We start from the raw sequence: 17,341 nt of genomic DNA, 5'->3' as shown, positions 1-17,341 counted from the left end.
TCCACACATGCAATAATTGTACAAAGTAATTGAACTGGGGAAATCACAAAAAGCTTTGTGCAGGAGATGGCATTTGAACTAGGGATTATAAGAGATGAAAGTAAGGAGGGAATGCATTTCACAGCCTGTATAAAGGTAATGGTATAAAGGTGGGAGATAGAATGTCATATATGGGAAAAAGCAGTATTCTAGTTTAGGTTTCTCTCTCTGTCTCTTCTTTTTCTTTCTTTCTTTTTTATGGGGCAATGAGGGTTAAATGACTTGCCCAGCAGCTAGATGACGCAGTGGATAAAGCGCCGGCCCTGGAGTCAGGAGGACCTGAGTTCAAATCCGGCCTCAGACACTTGACACTTACTAGCTGTGTGACCCTGGGCAAGTCACTTAACCCCAATTGCCTCACTTAAAAAAAAATGACTTGCCCAGGGTCACACAGCTAGTAAGTGTCTCATGTCTGAGGCTGGATTTGAACTCAGGTCCTCCTGAATCCAGGGATTGGTGCTTTATCCACTGTGCCACCTAGCTGCCCCTCTCTTTCTCTCTCTGTCTCTCTCCCCCTTTCTCTCACCCCCTCTCTCTAGGTTTATTTTTCTCTCTGTCTTTCTCTGTCTCTCTCTCAATATATCTAGATATATAAAGATATATCCATACATATGGGTATGTGGAGGTCTGAACTATAACTATCTAAGTATCTAGGGCAGATAGGTGGTGCAGTTGATAGAACACTGGCACAGAAGTTGGGAGAATCTGAGTTCAAATCTCACCTCAGACATTTACTAGTTGTATGACCCTAGGCAAGTCAGGTTAACCCCAATAGCTTTAAAATGTCCTGATATGTGTCTTGTCACTGGACTCAGATGAGTCTGGAGGAGAGAGTGAGATTGGTGATCTTGAATAGCCCTTCCTCACTTAAATCCAATTCAGTGCAAGTCATGACATTACCTCCTGATGTCATGGTCCTCTTTGAGAATAAAGGAAAAATATGCTCACTTTGGCAGCACATATACTAAAATTGGAATGATACAGAAAAGATTAGCATGGACCCTGTGAAAGATGACACACAAATTTGTGATAAGAATAAAGGACAAACAAAAACAACATCAATCTAAGTATCTGTCTAGTTCATGTTCCACACGTGATCTCAATGATATGAAGAATTGCTATGTGGAAATATTCTCCACTGATTCAAGTCAGAAACTCATCTGTAATTTAGAGTTTTGGAGCGGTGTTGGGGTATTGAATGATCTGTCCATGATTATACAACAAATATCAGAGATAGAAGTTGAACTCAGGTTTTCCTGACTCCAAATCCTTTCCTTCCTCCATTATGCAATCCTGTTAGTCATAGTCATGTATATCATATGACAAAGTGTAGTTTTTATATATAGTAAAGCCTCAGAGTGATACAATTAATCTTACAATGCAAATGTGATTATCTCTAGAAACACTGGAATTTTAAAGAGAGTCACAACTGAAGCAATGTGATATAATGGATAGATGTCTGGTTTTGGGGTTAGAAAGACATGCTTTCAAGTCTTGCTGGTGGTATAGGCTATGTGACCATGGACAGTTACTTAACTTCCCTATTCTTCAGTTATATCATCTGTAAAATAATTTGGTTATGCTATGTATTGGTCTTTCCATCCAAAGGTGCAGATGTTTCATCTCCTCACATTAAAATGTAAATGATTTATCTTTGTTCAGTTTATAATTGTTTTTTCCACGTTTACCTTTTTATACTTCTTTTGACTCCTGTGTTTGTATTGAAAGATTCTACACAGTACTGGTCTTTTCATCAGAATACTTGGAAGCCCTTTATTTCTTTTTTTTCTTTTCTTTTCTTTTTTTTTTGTAGGGCAATGGGGGTTAAGTGACTTGCCCAGGGTCACACAGCTAGTAAGTGTCAAGTGTCTGAGGCCGGATTTGAACTCAGGTACTCCTGAATCCAGGGCTGGTGCTTTATCCACTGTGTCACCTAGCTGCCCCCAGAAGCCCTCTATTTCATTAAAGAGTTTTTATGCTAAATTATCTTGGCTGTAAACCTCAATTTTTGCCTTCTGGAATATCATGTGCCAAGCTCACTGTTCTTTTGTAGTAGAGGCTGTTAAATTTTGTATCATCCTGATTTCTTTGGACTTGAATTCTTTCTTTCTGCTTACAATAATTTTTCATTGAGTTTCAAGTACTGGATTTTGGTTATAATATTCCTGTGAGTTTTCATTTTGTGGTTTCTTTCAGTAGGTTAATGGCGCATTCTATTTTTTACTTTGCCCTCTGGTTCTAAGAGATTTGGACAGTTTCTTTTGTAATTTCTTGAAATTTAATACCTAGACTCCTTTTTGTTCATGACTTTCTGGTAGGCCAATGATTCTTAAAATATCTTCCCTCAATCTTTTTTTTTTTGGGGGGGGTGGAGGGATCAGTGGTTTTGTTTTTTTTTTTTTTTTGCTATGAGATACTTCACATTTTCTTTTCTGCAGTCTTTTGACTTTAATATTTCATGTTGTTTCCTAGATTCATTCGCTTCCATTTAGTTCATTCTAATTTTCAGGGAATTTTTTTTCCTGGGTAAGGTTTTATATCTTTTGTGCCAAGCTGCTAATTCTGTTCCATTTTTCCTTATAGCACTTTCATTTCATTTATAAAAATATTTTCAACCCCTCCCTTTTTAAAAAAATCATGCTTTTTCTCTTCCTAGAATTCTGGTTGAACTTCCGCCCAAACTGTGCTTTTTTTTTTGAGGCTTTGCTTGTAGATATTTTGAAGTCATTGTCTTCTTTTGGGTTCATTGTCTTCTTTTGGGTTTGTGTTATCTGCTCCAAAAGTCTGATCCAGGGCAAACTCTGATTACTGTCTTCCTTGTCTGAACTTTGCAAGATCTTGACCTGGTTTTGTATCCAAACAACACATTTATAAACTTGGCTCTGGTTGTAGTCTTACTAGAATGCTGCTGAATTCATTCACTATCAGTTAGTTGGAAAACTGCTGGTTCAGAATGACAGAACTACTGCTTCTCTTTTGGTCTAGGTTTCCTGCTTTATTCTTCTGTAGGTTTTAGACTGGGCTATAGGCTAAAACTGAGACATCCATCTTATTTAACTTTTGGTGTCTGAGTCAAACAGCTGCTGCTTGCTTCTGAACTTGTTCCTTTTAGCATAGTCTATGGTGAGTGCCTGCTTCTTAATTTGAAATGCCATACATAGTCACAGGTCCCCTTTGCAGTTAGCTCTAAATCTCTGATCCCAAACTAGCCAGTTGACACCTGGACCTGTACTCTTCATAAGGTCACATCTCTGTGTTTGTCTGGGAACTTTTCTTACTCTGGTGAATAGCTATGTTTTTGTTTAGTTTTGGAATGTTCCTTGTGGAACATTCCTGGATAGTTCCTGGATAAACCATGTCTCCAACATCCACAGATTTCTCAGTCTGTCTCTTCTCTCTGTGATGACCTGAGCTGGAAAAAATTATTCCTTATGATTTTTTTCTTGACTTTCCTAGTCAGGACTCTCTGGTACATTTTCTGTTTTTAGGATAGAGTTCATCTGTACTTCTTTACTATCTTATCTCTTTGATGATAATTTTTTTTACCATATGTTTAATGTGACTTCTAATTTACTTGATTAGGTATAATTTCTTTTTTGAGCACTATTTTAATTAACTTTCAATTCTGTTCATACTTAAGCCTATATTCACCCCCTTACTGAGATACTGAGAATTATTCAAGACACAATCTTTTCTCCTCTTCCTCTTCTGCCTCCTCCTCCTTCTTCCTCTCCTCTTTCCCTCTTTCTTCTCCTCCTTACTGCTCTTGTTCTGCTTGTCCTTCCTGATCTCGTTTCTAATTTTAAGTTATCATATCTTTATTCCCAAATCTGTCTTTAATCCTAACTCTCTCTCGACTCCCAGAACTATTACTAATGATAAGACATTTCACCTTGCGTTTCCTGACATCACTCAAAACTATTCAAGTCCACAAGTGAACTCATCTTTCTCCTGAAAATTTCCTTCCCAACTTGCTTATTCTTATAACTTTTACTATAAGAATAACATCTAAAAATTAACACATGAAACTAGTTTTTAGAGTTCAATATCCTGTCTTTGATAGTACCTTAAAATATACATAGAATTAACATGGTTTTGCTCCCTGATATTAAATTTAAGTTATATATCCCAGATCCAATTTATTTTAGCTCATTTTACTTGTCCTCAACTTATTTATCTCAAAGTTCAAGAAAAGGATGATATTTTTTCAAAAGGTCCATTGATTTTATTGGCATAGGGACTTCCTTTATCATGGAAGATTATCATTACTCATTATCCTAGTAATTTATGGTTTCCATGAATTTATATGACCAAAAAAAATCAACATTCTGTAGCCAATCTTTGGGGGATAACCTATCTAAACTTGGCTGGTCCTCAAATGAGAAACACTGAATATATCACAGGGTCTCCACATGAAGCTTTTCTATCTTGGTAAAGCCTAAAAGATCTTGGGCTTCACAAGTATAGCCTTTGAGAACCCAGTATTCTTGAATTGACCAATGAGGCATTAAAGTGAGAATTTAGTAGGGGATTCATGTTTCTAATATATTAGGATTTAATAATATTAGTTGATATTTGTAGCACACTTCAAGATTCATAAAGCAATTTCCTTACAATAAACCCATGAGGTAGGAATATAAGGAATGGAGTAGGCTGGGTTGTATTAGGGAAATTATATAGCATATTCAATGATTACAAGCTATTCTCTGACAACAGACTGATCTTTTTATATTAATATTCTTCTGGTAATACTCTATGGCTATGAATGAATCATGGAACTCTATAATCTCTGGAGAATTACAATTGAGGCCAGGCCAAAGGACAAAGAAGAAACACAGTGAATGTACAATGAGTGCACCATATTGCTAATAATGACTTGCATTTAAGAAATAGATAAAATAAATGATCCAGGAAATGCATGAGCAGAAATAGACCACCATGCATTGAAAACAATGGAATAAGTAAATTAATTTAGATACCATTGTTATTTTTATTGTATTGCCTCATCCTACCCATGAACAATTAATATTTTCCAAATTATTTAGGTCTGTCTTTATTTTTGTACACAGTTTCTAGTTGTATTTATATAATCTTTGTATGTATATTGGAAGATAGACCCCCAAAGTATTTGCATTCTATAATTATTTTAAATGTAATTTCTCTTTTTATCTCTTCCTACTGGGTTTTATTAACATTTTCTAGAAATCCCAATGATTTGTGTAGATTTATTTTATATCCTGCAAGGTTGCTAAAATTATTATTTCAATTAATTTTTATTTGACTATTTAGAGTTCTATAAGTATACCATCATATCATCTACAAAAAGTGATAATTTTGTTTCTTCTTGTTATTACATCATTTTCTTTTCTTTTGCTTTACCAAAGGATTATTTTTAGAATGAAAAAAAGTAAAATTCATATGGAAATAAAGAAAAGTCAATTCTCAATAGAAATAATTAAAAGAGATGGGAACAAAGGGATCCTGCCAGTGCCAAAACTCAAAGTGTACTTCAGAGCAGTAATTATTAAAACAGTTTGGTACTGGTTAAAAAATAGAGAGATTGATGGGGCAGCTAGGTGGCACAGTGGATAGAGCACCAGCCCTGGATTCAGGAGGACCTGAGTTCAAATCCAGCCTCAGATACTTAACACCTACTAGCTGTGTGACCCTGGGCAAGTCACTTAACCCCAATTGCCTCACCAAAAAAAAAATAGAGAGATTGAAATCAATAAAATAGACTAAGTACAAAACCCACAGAAGCAAATGTGTCTGGTACCCTGGTATTCAATAATTAGAAACACCCAAACTACTGGGACAAGGAGTTATCATTTGGCAAAAACTTCTGGAAAATTGGACAGATATATTGAAGAAATGAGATTTCAACTGACATGTTACACTTTATACTAACATAAGCTCCAGATGAGTATGAGATCTAGATATAAGATGTCACATGATAGACAAATTAGAGAAATATGTAAAAAAATATCCATCAGAACTTTCTATGAACAAGAGAATAGTTCATGGCCAAACAAGGGATAGAGAGGATCATAGAAAATAAAATGGATAATTTTGATTACACAAAGTTTAAAAGGTTTTGCATGAACAAATCCAATATTGCTAAGATGAAAAGGGAAACAATTAACTGGGGTGGGGGGGAATCTTTGCAGCAAGTTTCTCTGATAGAAGCCTCATTTCCAAAACATGAGGAACTCATTCAAATTTATAAGAGTTTGAGCCATTCCCCAACTAATCTTTCCAGTGGATCCTCAGGGAAACTGACTTACTCATTCCAGGTGTCGGCTAATGGGCCAATGCAGCCAATGCCCTTCCCATCAGATGCCCTCCTGGGCACTGGCATCCCTATGCATGCCTGACAGCTGCACATCATGGCCCATGGCAAAGTCATCTGTGCTGTAAGCATCAGCAACACCATTCAGCATGGAGGGCAAAGGCTGTGTGAAGGTGTGGGACATAGCCCAGCCAGACACTAAGACTCCCCTGCACAGCTTGACTCCATGACCTGAGATAACTACATTTGTTTCTGCAAATTGCTGCCAGATGGGTGGGGCCTGATTGTGTGTGGGGAAGCCAGCAACTTGTCCATTTAGGACCTGGCAGCCATCACCTTCTGCATCAAAGCTGAGCTCACATCCTTGGCATCTGCCTTTTAAGCCCTGGCCATCAGTCCTGATGCCAAGGTCTGCTTTTCCTGCTTCAGTGAGAGCAACATTGTTATTTTGGACCTGGAGAAGCAAGCCATGGTCAGGTAGTTCCAGTACCACACAGATGGGGCCAACTGCATGTGCATCTCTAATGAGGGGGCACAGCTGTAGAATGGGAACCTGGACAACACTGTTCACTGCTGGGACCTCCATGAAAAGTGAGAGCTCCTACAACATGACCCTAGCTCTCACATAGACTTGGACAACTGCCCCACAGGCAACTGACTGGATGGTGGTGGGCATGGAGAACATTACTGTAGAGATCTTCTATGTCAGCAGCTCAGACAAGCTATATCTGTCTGAGAGCTGCTTCCTCACCCTCAAGTTCACCTCCTATGGGAGATGATTGTGAGCACTTAAAAAGAAACCTGCTCTATGCCTATGGAGACAGTATCTTCTACTCAAAAGAATGCTCATTATTCTTGAGCTATGACATCTCTGTGGACAACCAGTTCATTGTCACCAGCTTGGGGAATAAGAAAGCCATAGTCTATGAAATCTACTAATGAGGCAGCCTCCCCATTGGCTGCCCTTATCCCCAAGACTGTTAATCAGCAATGTCCCTAAGAATTCCTTGGGGCTTGGGAGGCAGCTTAGGGGCCCAGAGGCAGACCAGAGACTCAGTTTAATTCAGGTTTCCTTGGTCCACAACCCCTGATACAGTCCAGTACATGCAGTCCCCATTGGAGTCCCAGGGGACTCCCCTTCACCCCAAAATGTGAACTCAATGTTTTTGCATGATCTTTGGTGTTTATTTATCTACTTCATAGGCTCTGTTATTTTGGCAGAAGTATATCTAGCCCCCCTCCCCGCCCCCCCCATTTAGGTTGTATTTAAGAAAATGCCAGTGGCAAAAATAGGCAAACAAAAAAACAATCAAATAAATAAATTTTTGAAAATGGCCTAACATGCAGCTCATGCCTGACTTTAGAGCCTTATGAAAAAATATGTCCCAATTCACTAATGATTAGAGAAATGCAAATTAAAGCAATTCTGAGATCCTACCTTACATGCATCAGAGTGGCAAAGATGACAAGGGAAAATGATAAATGTTGGAGGGATTGTGGGAAAGAAGACATTTTGATGCATGGTTGGTAGACCTGTGAAAGGGTGAAGCAATCTGGAAAGCAATTTGGAATTATACTGAAAGTTACTAAACTGTGTCTTTTTTGATTCAACTATTTCACTGCCAGGCCTATATCCCAAAGAGTTCAAGGAAAGAGGAAAAGGTCTTATATGTACAAAAATATTTCTAGAAGCTCTTTTTGTGGTGGTAAAAAACTAGAAACTAATGATATGCCACCATTTGAGGAATGTCTAAATAAGTTGCTGTATACGAATGTAATGGAGTTTTATTGTACTATAAGAAATAAGATTATAGATGCTTTCAAAGAGACATGATAATACTTATATTTACTAATGCAGAGTGAGGTAAACAGAACCAGGATAACAACCTATGCTATAATATTAATATTATAAAAAAGAACAACTTTGAACACTTTTTTAAACTGATGAATGAAATGAATAGAACCAGAACAATTTATGTAATGACAACACGGCCAAAAAGACAATGAACTTTGAAAGCTATGATGACTATGATCAATAAACTGATCATTCACGATTCCAGAGAACTGATGATTAAACATTCTATTAATAACAGAGAAGTGATGGATTCAGGGTACAAATTGAGAAATGGATATTTTTTGTATACAGCCATTGAAAGAATGGCAGTGGCAGTGGATCTTCTAATGGGGGGGGCATATGCGAGAGACACTGTGGAATTAGAACCAATCATTTGGTAAGGTTAGGAAGAGGGAGAAGAGCATGGGAAATTGAATGAACAAAGATGCAACCAACAGAAATACTGCAGTCAGAAAAAGAAGCAGATTTAAAAGAAAAGATAAACTCAATTTTGGACATACTGAATTTCAGGTACTACTAGAACAGTTAGTAGATGTCTTAAAGGCATTTGGAAACATGTCTAGACAATACAAGAGAAGCCAAGGTTAGAGATATGGATTTAGGGCTATCTTGTAAAGATAGGAGCTGAAGCAATGAAAGTTAGTGAGATTACGAGGTGAAAGAATATAGAAGGCATAGGACAAGCCCTTGGAAGAATATTGACTTTTAAGGGGTTAAGGAAGAGAAGTATCTAACTCAAAAGGTTAGAGAGGAGTAATGATTGAGAGCAAGAAAAAAATAGCTATCACTTTGACCAATTGAGAATATATTCAGAAGGGGATAGTGCCAATTCTGCAGAGAATGGAAACACTGGGCTTCAAAATAAAACAAACCAACCCCCCCCCAAAAAATTGCTATTGGATTTGCCAATTAGATGGTTACTAGTGATCTTTAATAAAGCACTTTTAGCAGTATTGGGAGAAGATAGATTGTAGGTAGTTTAGTGCAAGTGGGCAGTGAGGGAGTATAATAAGTAGATGAAGGCAATTTCTTCCAGGAATTTGTCAGTTGGGGGACATAGATGGTAAAGGCCAAAGCCTAGGCTAGTATATATCTCAAGACAACTCTTCTAGGGTTCTCGATACTAAAACATGATACCTCTCAAATGCTAGTAGATTTGAGCTAGAGGCTTAGATTTCCTAGGTAGATAGGACAGATACACATATAACTTGAGTTGAAAAGGTCTGGAGGGGCTTTGGAACCACATTGTCCTTTCTACATCTTGGCCTCCTATGGCCTCTATCCTCACCTCTATAGTATCCAGGCAAATCTCTCTCACTTCTGTAATATCTTTTGCTATAACTGAACAACCAGACAAATGTATTTTTTAAAAAATATATAGAAATGATAACATTTCTTAGAAATTTCGTCAAGCTAGAAAAGTTATATTTGATAAAATTAAAAGTACATAAAAGGTGCAGCTAGGTGGTGCAGCAGATAGAGCACTGACCCTGGAATCAGGAGTACTTGAGTTCAAATCAGGCCTCAGACACATAACACTTACTAGCTGTGTGACCTTGGGCAAGTCACTTAATCCCAATTGCCTCACTAAAAAAAACAAGTACATATATAGATTTTTCAAAGTTATTTGTTGTGGTTTATAAATACTATACTAGATGAATGCCACAGCAGAATACTTTCCTTTTTAAATTATTATTTAATTGTTTTCAATTATTAAGCATTCTTTTTTTCTCCTTTCCCCTTCTCCCATCCATGGAAAGACATTCAGAATCCCTATATCATATAAATATTTTTCATATCAGTCATGTCCAAAAACTCTTTTCTTATTTGGAATATTATTCCATCATCTCTTTGCCACAAAATAGGCAGTATTCATCTTTGTCAGGCCTTTGGAATTATGGTTGATCATTTAATACATCAGAGCTCTTTAAGAATAGTTAATTTTTGGGGCAGCTAGGTGGCACAGTGGATAAAGCACTGGCCCTGGATTCAGGAGGACCTGAGTTCAAATCCAACCTCAGACACTTGACGCTTACTAGCTGTGTGACTCTGGGCAAGTCACTTAACCTCATTGCCCAGAAAAAAGAAAAAAAAAAGAATAGTTAATTTTTACAATATTGATTTTAGAGTATAAATTGTTCTTCTGTTCTGCTCATCTCACTCTTCATCAGTTCATACAAATCTTTCCATGACTCTCTTTGAAATCTTTTCCCTTATTTTCTATAGCACAATTGGATTCTATCATATTCAAAATTTATCTAGCCATTCCTCAATTTATAAGCACCAACTTTGCTTTCAGTTTTTCTACTACAAAAAGAGCTGCTATGAAATGTTTTTAATGTATAGTATCTTTTCCATTTTCTTTGAATTCTTTGGGATATAGGCCAACAGCAGTATAACTGGGTCAAAGGGCATGTACTATGTAATAATTTTTGTGCTCTTTATATTCTGCAAGCCTCTCTATGATTTGTTTAGTCATTGATTCCTAGGTCTCCTTTTCTCCAGGGATCATACCAAGTTGAGTCACTTTCCTTTGCTCCTAGGCCCTTTCCATTATCCCATGGGTCTCTCCATTCCATAAACTCCCCATTTCTCTGGGACTCAGATAAAGTTAGAGCCCCTTCTTTTATCCTGTGACCATTTCTTCCTCTGGGACACTGAGAATCCTTTACCCTACCGCCCCCCCCCCCCCCATTTGCCTTAATGTGGAGTCTTTTCTTTAATCCATGGATAAATCTAAGTAGTAATCTCATCTGGTACAATGGGCCTAGTTGAGGTCTTTTCTTAGGGGGACAGAGGGAAGGGCTTCTTAATTTACCTTGTTATTTAGGTAATTAGTGTGAGAATCAGGGTGCCACCCCCAGATGAGAAAGACATTGTGAGAACCAGGGCAACACCCCCTTGAAAAGAAAGCATGTAGGCTTCCAGAAGCTGCCTGGCATCCAGAAGTTGCTTCCTGTTCCACAGGAAGCTTCTGGGAGAAGGATTTGAGGATCATTCTCTTTCATTCAGGAACAAGCTGGTGGTGGCTGAAGGAGGAAGGGTAGATGGATCTCCTAACTTTAAGAACTTTACGTGTTCTCTGGAAGCATGGATAGCTAGGTGTAGGTGGCTTTCTCTCTCTTTGCTAACCCCTAATATACTTTAATGAATGCTTAAAAGCCCAAACTGTTGCTGAATTTATAAGTAAACCATAGCTAATTTTCTCCCCCCCCCCACGGGGGAGGGGGGGCAGGTGAGGTGATCATATGTTAGATTTTAAACATCACATTTAATAAGGTAATATTCCCTTATTATTGTGGTCTTTTTCTTTCACAATCAGCTAAAACTACACTTCCCCCCACTCCAAAAAAATAAAACAAATCAAAAAACAACCCCAATCTCCAGAGCTAAGGATTTGTGTGTGTATTAATTTTTTTTTCTGTGTTCCAAAATTTTACACTTTCACTTTCATCTTTCAAGCCTTTCCCTTCCATACCTCAAAGTATCAAGATCAGATCTAGTGCTTGTTAAAGGAAGGGAGGGGTGAGTTGTGTGGCAATTAGGTTGCTTATTGGTAGGGGAGAATGAATCTACACCATTTCCTTCTACACCACCATCTTGAGCAGCAGAGTATAATAGCATTTAAAAGAGCACAGAAAATGAATAATGCCAAGCCTTGTGTGTGGGGTAGGGTGGGGATGATGGTGGGAATGGGGGTTTAGGAGAATGATGACTTTAAAATGCACCAAACGTGTGCAGCATTTATTTAGAGTAGACAGAATTTTAGAGATGAGAGACAATGACTCAAGGTCCCTTCCAAAATGAAGATGCCATGATTTTGTTACCATGTTGCTAGAATGTTGCTCCATTTATCCTCTTTTCATTGTGAAGAACTTTGCCTTCATGATGATAGCCTGTTTTAGGGATATTACACAGGTCTGTAGAATATTGATCCAAATGCTAAACACATTTTCCCAAAAACATTTGTTGCTTTCCTGCTCAGAAATCTGCAGCTGTTCCTTTTTACCAAGCTCACATGGTAGGGGTAATATTAATGTTGTTCTGCTCAAATACCCACTGCCCACAGCTTAGAGGATGGCTTTAAGGCAGAACTCGTGGTTCTTTAATAATCATGTTTCATGTTTTCAGGGCTGGCTTTTGTGTGACCAGTAAGGCCATTGTCTTCCCTGCCTCTCACTTCTATATCCACCCTTGACCAAAGGATTTTAAAACTCTATTATATTGTGATGCTTCTGTTTGCATAAGTGAGTTTTTTTTTTCAGCAAGTCCTAAGTAGCCTTTTTGCCTTTTTTTCATCAACCAGTGCCTTATTTTGATTATGGTGACCTCCCTCATTGTTTGAATTTCTAACTGTAGAAATGAGGCCATGTTTGATACAGGCAGTGTTATTGCCATTGTCATTTTTATTGTCATTGTTTTTACTATACTTATTGGCTACTAAAACTTCAGTGCGACCACCATTTTGGGAAATTCTCTTCCTAAATAGCAGAAATTTTTGTGTTAAGTATGGTTTGTTGTAATCCTTTTTGCTTTTTGTTTTGTTTTCTTTGAAGCACTGCCTCTTATGGCCTCATAAATTTGCAGGCTAAAAATTCAGTAGGTTATTTTTTCCCCCTATAACTTCTACAAAAACCCCACCAAACCAAGATAACAGTATCTTTTGTGTAGGTCATTCTTCAGATATTTATTAACTTTTATGTTAAGAAGACTCTCCATCTTGAAATAACCACTACCTTCCAATATCATTGCATTTTATTTTTAGGCTCATTATAAGAACTAGTTCATCATATGTTTCTCCTTAGACTACAGATGCCTACACTAAAGTCACTGAAGTTTATACATAGATAGATACACACACACACACACACACACACACACACATATATATACATACAATATACATGTACAGAAATATATATAATATGTATGTATAGATACACACATGTATATAGGTATACACACATGTAGATACACAATATGGGCATATATGAGATATATGTATATGAGATATATGTATATGCTTTATGTGTAATTATGTATGCATATGTGTGTATATATGTATGCATATCTATCTATAGCTATCTCTACATCTCTCTCACTTTCTCTTTCTATATGTATGTATACATATATACATATATACATACATATACATACACACACACACACACACACATATATAAATGCTGAGTTGATTTGTAGACCAATAATGAGAGAAATAGGTTTATGTACTCTGGAAGATTAGCACTCAGAGTAGCCTTTTCAATAATTTAAGGTCAATTGATTCTTCAAAATCTTCAAGAATACTTGCATAGTAAGGACCTTATAAAGTCTGATTGAGCTCCCTCCCTGCCTCCCACATAAGCAGGAATAATCTAGCCTGGTTGCATTGCTTTCAAAGACTCACACTAATTGGCAGCTAGGTGGTGCAGTGGATAAAGTATTGGCCCTGGATTCAGGAGGACCTGAGTTCAATTTTGGCCTCAGACACTTGACACTTACTAGCTGTGTGACCCTGGGCAAGTCACTTAACCCTCATTGCCCCACACAAAAAAAGACTCATACTATTATTAGGTGCTATTATTATCCCCATTTTATAGATGAGGGACCTGATGGAAACAGAGGTTAAGTGACTTGCCCAAGGTCACATAGTAAGTGTCTGATGTGGAATTTGAACTTAGGTCTTCCTGACTCCTATCTACTCTGCCATCTAGCCATCTAATATAATAATTCCCCAAAATTCCATTGTTGGAAATATATCAAGGTAGAATATTCAAAAACAAAACAAAAAAGGAGGGATTTGTTCAAATATTTTTATAGCAACATTACATGAAATTACAAAAAACTGGAAGCAACTTAAATGCCCAACAATAGAAGTATTATTAAGTCAATTTTATATATTAATATAATGGAATACTATTGTAATACATGTTCTTGGGAGTACTCTCCTGTGGACAGATCAACTCCAAGCAGCAAAGCTACTAATCTTCCTCTTTGGGTTCTAGGGATAGCCATAAGGGGGAGGGAAGGAAATATCCTTTTTTAATCCTATAGCTCATAGGCCTCCACAAGTTTGCTTATCTTTCATGGCTTTCAGCTTTTATTTAGTTATATAGACTTAATTAGCTTTTAGAAAGGGGTGGAACAATGAATAAAGCACTGGCCCTGGAGTCAGGAAGACCTGAGTTTAAAACTCACCTCAGACACTAGCTATGTGACCCTGGGAAAGTCACTTAACCCCAATTGCCTTAAACTTTCAGGCCATCCCCAGTTTTCCTGATGTATATCTTGTCACTGGACTAAGATGACTCTGGAGGAGAGAGTAAGGTTGGTGACCTTGCACAGCCCTCCTTCACTTAAATCCAATTCACTGTAAGTCGTGACATCACCTCCTGATATCATGGTCCTCTTGGAGAAATGGAAGGACAAACAACAATAACTATATAATAAGAACAGCTGGTACAAAATTTTCCTTCCTGCCCTGTAAATGATATAAGCTCCACAGGGCATATCCAAGTGTTCTGACATATCTGAAGTTTTTTGCAGTCTGCTGTCCCACTAGAAAGGTGCCTTGCTTTTGTATACACCTAATTCCAATTGGTTCAATCCTTAGTGATCTTGCTTGATAGGATTACTGGGATAGGTCAATCAACCCTGCCTTTACACTATAATGCAATTAAGAATCACCTATTTGGACTTATAAAAAAAGTAGGAAAGATCTTTATGAAATGACAGTGTGAAAAAAAAAAGAATGAGAAGAATGGAATATACATGAACTATTATCATATGAAGGAAAGAGAATGAATACAAATAAGACAAAAATGTCCTATTAGGACTTAGAGCTAATGACTATGCCAAGATACTTTTGAATTAAAATTAATTAATTTAAACATAAATAGGCACTAAGCAAATTCAGTTGTATGGTGTTCAATGTTAAGTTCCTAATATATTTAATTGAAAAACACAATTTTCAAGCTTAAAAATGCAGCCAGAAGTCTTTTGGTTATAAATCTACATATTTGAATGAGTTAATAAATAAACATTTATTAAACACTATGTTCCAAGCACTGTGCTTGGCTCTGTGGATTCAAATACAAATTCAAGGACTCAAAGAACTTATATTTTAATTTGCAGAGACAAGACATAGAAGGGAGGTTTTTTGTTTTTGTTTTTGCTTTTTCCAAGGAGCGATAGTTTGTCTTGGGAATCACAGAATTGGTGAATGGGGCATAGAGGAGTAAATTAGCATACTTTTCCCAGACATTACTCATTTGATTATGGTTCCAGAACTTGAAAGCTGATGGAAGAAGGGTGTAATGCATATTGACTAAAGCCAGACTAGCCATAGTGATGCCAGTCAAGCACTCACCAAGCAGAACAGCAGTAGGCACCATGGGAGTCTGGAGCTAAAAGTTTCAAAGTTTGATGTGTGAAAATAGAACATGTAAATGTATGCAAGGAACTATCTTCCAGTATAGTCACAACACATAGTGGGATTTACTTCCTTTTAGAAAGTGTAACAAATTTTTTTCATAATCAACTTTAGAAAGTTTTGATTATAGGTTAGCTAGGGGGGACAGTGGATAAAGCACCGGCCTTGGATTCAGGAGGACCTGAGTTCAAATTCGGCCTCAGACACTTGACACTTACTAGCTGTGTGATCCTGGGCAAGTCACTTAACCCTCACTGCCCAGCAAAAAAAAAAAAAATTGATCATTGTTTCCAGATTTTCTTCTGATTTGACTTTTTTTGGTGACATTCATTGATATATGAGATTCATTGATATGTGAAAATACAGTAATCAGTTCATATCTACTTTTTACCAAGTATTTTAGGAAGCTGTGTGGTGGAAATGTTGAAATGGCATTTGGCTTTTTTTTTTTTTTTGGTGAAGCAATTGGGGTTAAGTGACTTGCCCAAAGCCACACAGCTAGTAAGTGTCAAGTGTGTGAGATGGATTTGAACTCAGGTCCTCCTGACTCCAGGGCCTGTGCTCTATCTACTGTGCCACCTAGCTGCCCCTGCACCACCTACCTTCCCCCAGCATTTGGCTTATGAAGTAACCTTCAGTGGATATCTCTAAAATAATTCCTAGCAAATTAGATTTTGGGAACAGGTAATAGAGATTACCATCTGAAAACAGTCATTAAGCCATAACATGTTTGCATGATGAAAAAACTGAGCAAAGGACTATATTTTTACCTGAGGAAATCAAAGTAGAATAAATCAAAAAGCAACTTATAGGTAAAGATGTCTAGTCATATGTATTAGTAGTTCTTTGAAAAATAGAAAGGAACTAGTCATTCTGTCTCAGGAGCTATATTGATCGACTCTAGTAGAGGGCATTTTATAATCAAATCATCAGAAGCATTCTATTCAAAATTACTTGAGAGACTATTTGTTCTCAGGCAGTGCAGACCTTCTTTTTATTTGTCCAGATAACAAAATCCATTTCTCTCATTAAGAAAGAGAAAGTCAAGAAAAATACAATATTTACAAGGATGAATATAATCCACACTGTATGTCTGAACCATTTTTGGGAAAGATCGACAACTAGTTTTAAAACATATCTGGAACCTGTCAAAATATCATCTCCTTTTATCTGAAATCCTCATCAGTGAGTTATTGCTTATATAATACAGAAGTTCTTAACCTGTAGTCCATGAACTTGTTTTAAAACGACTTCAAAATAATTGGTTTTATTTGTAATCCTATGGATTTTACTTTATACATTTAAGGGGTCTGTAGCCTTCACCATACTGGCAAGGGATCCATGATGCAAAACAAGGGAAGAAGTCCTGCTTACTAACAAAGAATGTGAGACAAAGACAAATAAAGTATTAAGTGCTTACAATGTGCCAGACATTATGTTGACCATTGGAAATACAAATACGAGTAAGCAAGATAAGTTCTGCCCTCTGAGTACTTACATTCTTTTTTTCTGGGTCAATGGGGGTTAAGTGACTTGCCCAGGGTCACACAGCTAGTAAGTGTCAAGTGTCTGAGGCCAGATTTGAACTCAGGTACTCCTGAATCCAGGGCCGGTGCTTTATCCACTGTGCCACCTAGCTGCTCCCAGTACTTACATTCTAATGGGAAAATAGAACACATAAAGGAAAGCTGGAAGGAGGGAGTCTAGGTTTGGTGGCATTGTGTGG

The 17,341-nt window shown here is 37.2% G+C and overlaps 1 non-coding gene and 1 pseudogene across 1 annotated transcript; both read left to right on the top strand.

Moving 5' to 3' along the window:
* LOC122755029 overlaps nt 1-7,267 on the top strand; it is a 32,576-nt pseudogene extending 25,309 nt beyond the window's left edge.
* On the top strand, nt 980-1,085 carry LOC122727021. The gene has a single exon (XR_006353001.1). It is a non-coding gene; the product is annotated as a U6 spliceosomal RNA (small nuclear RNA).
* Nucleotides 7,268-17,341: the final 10,074 nt, after the last annotated feature.

Source organism: Dromiciops gliroides, chromosome 4 (genome assembly GCF_019393635.1).
Source record: "Dromiciops gliroides isolate mDroGli1 chromosome 4, mDroGli1.pri, whole genome shotgun sequence".
NCBI classification, from domain to species: Eukaryota; Metazoa; Chordata; class Mammalia; order Microbiotheria; family Microbiotheriidae; genus Dromiciops; species Dromiciops gliroides.
The sequence above is the reverse complement of the archived record's forward strand: the minus strand, read 5'-3'. Positions and strand labels throughout refer to the sequence as shown.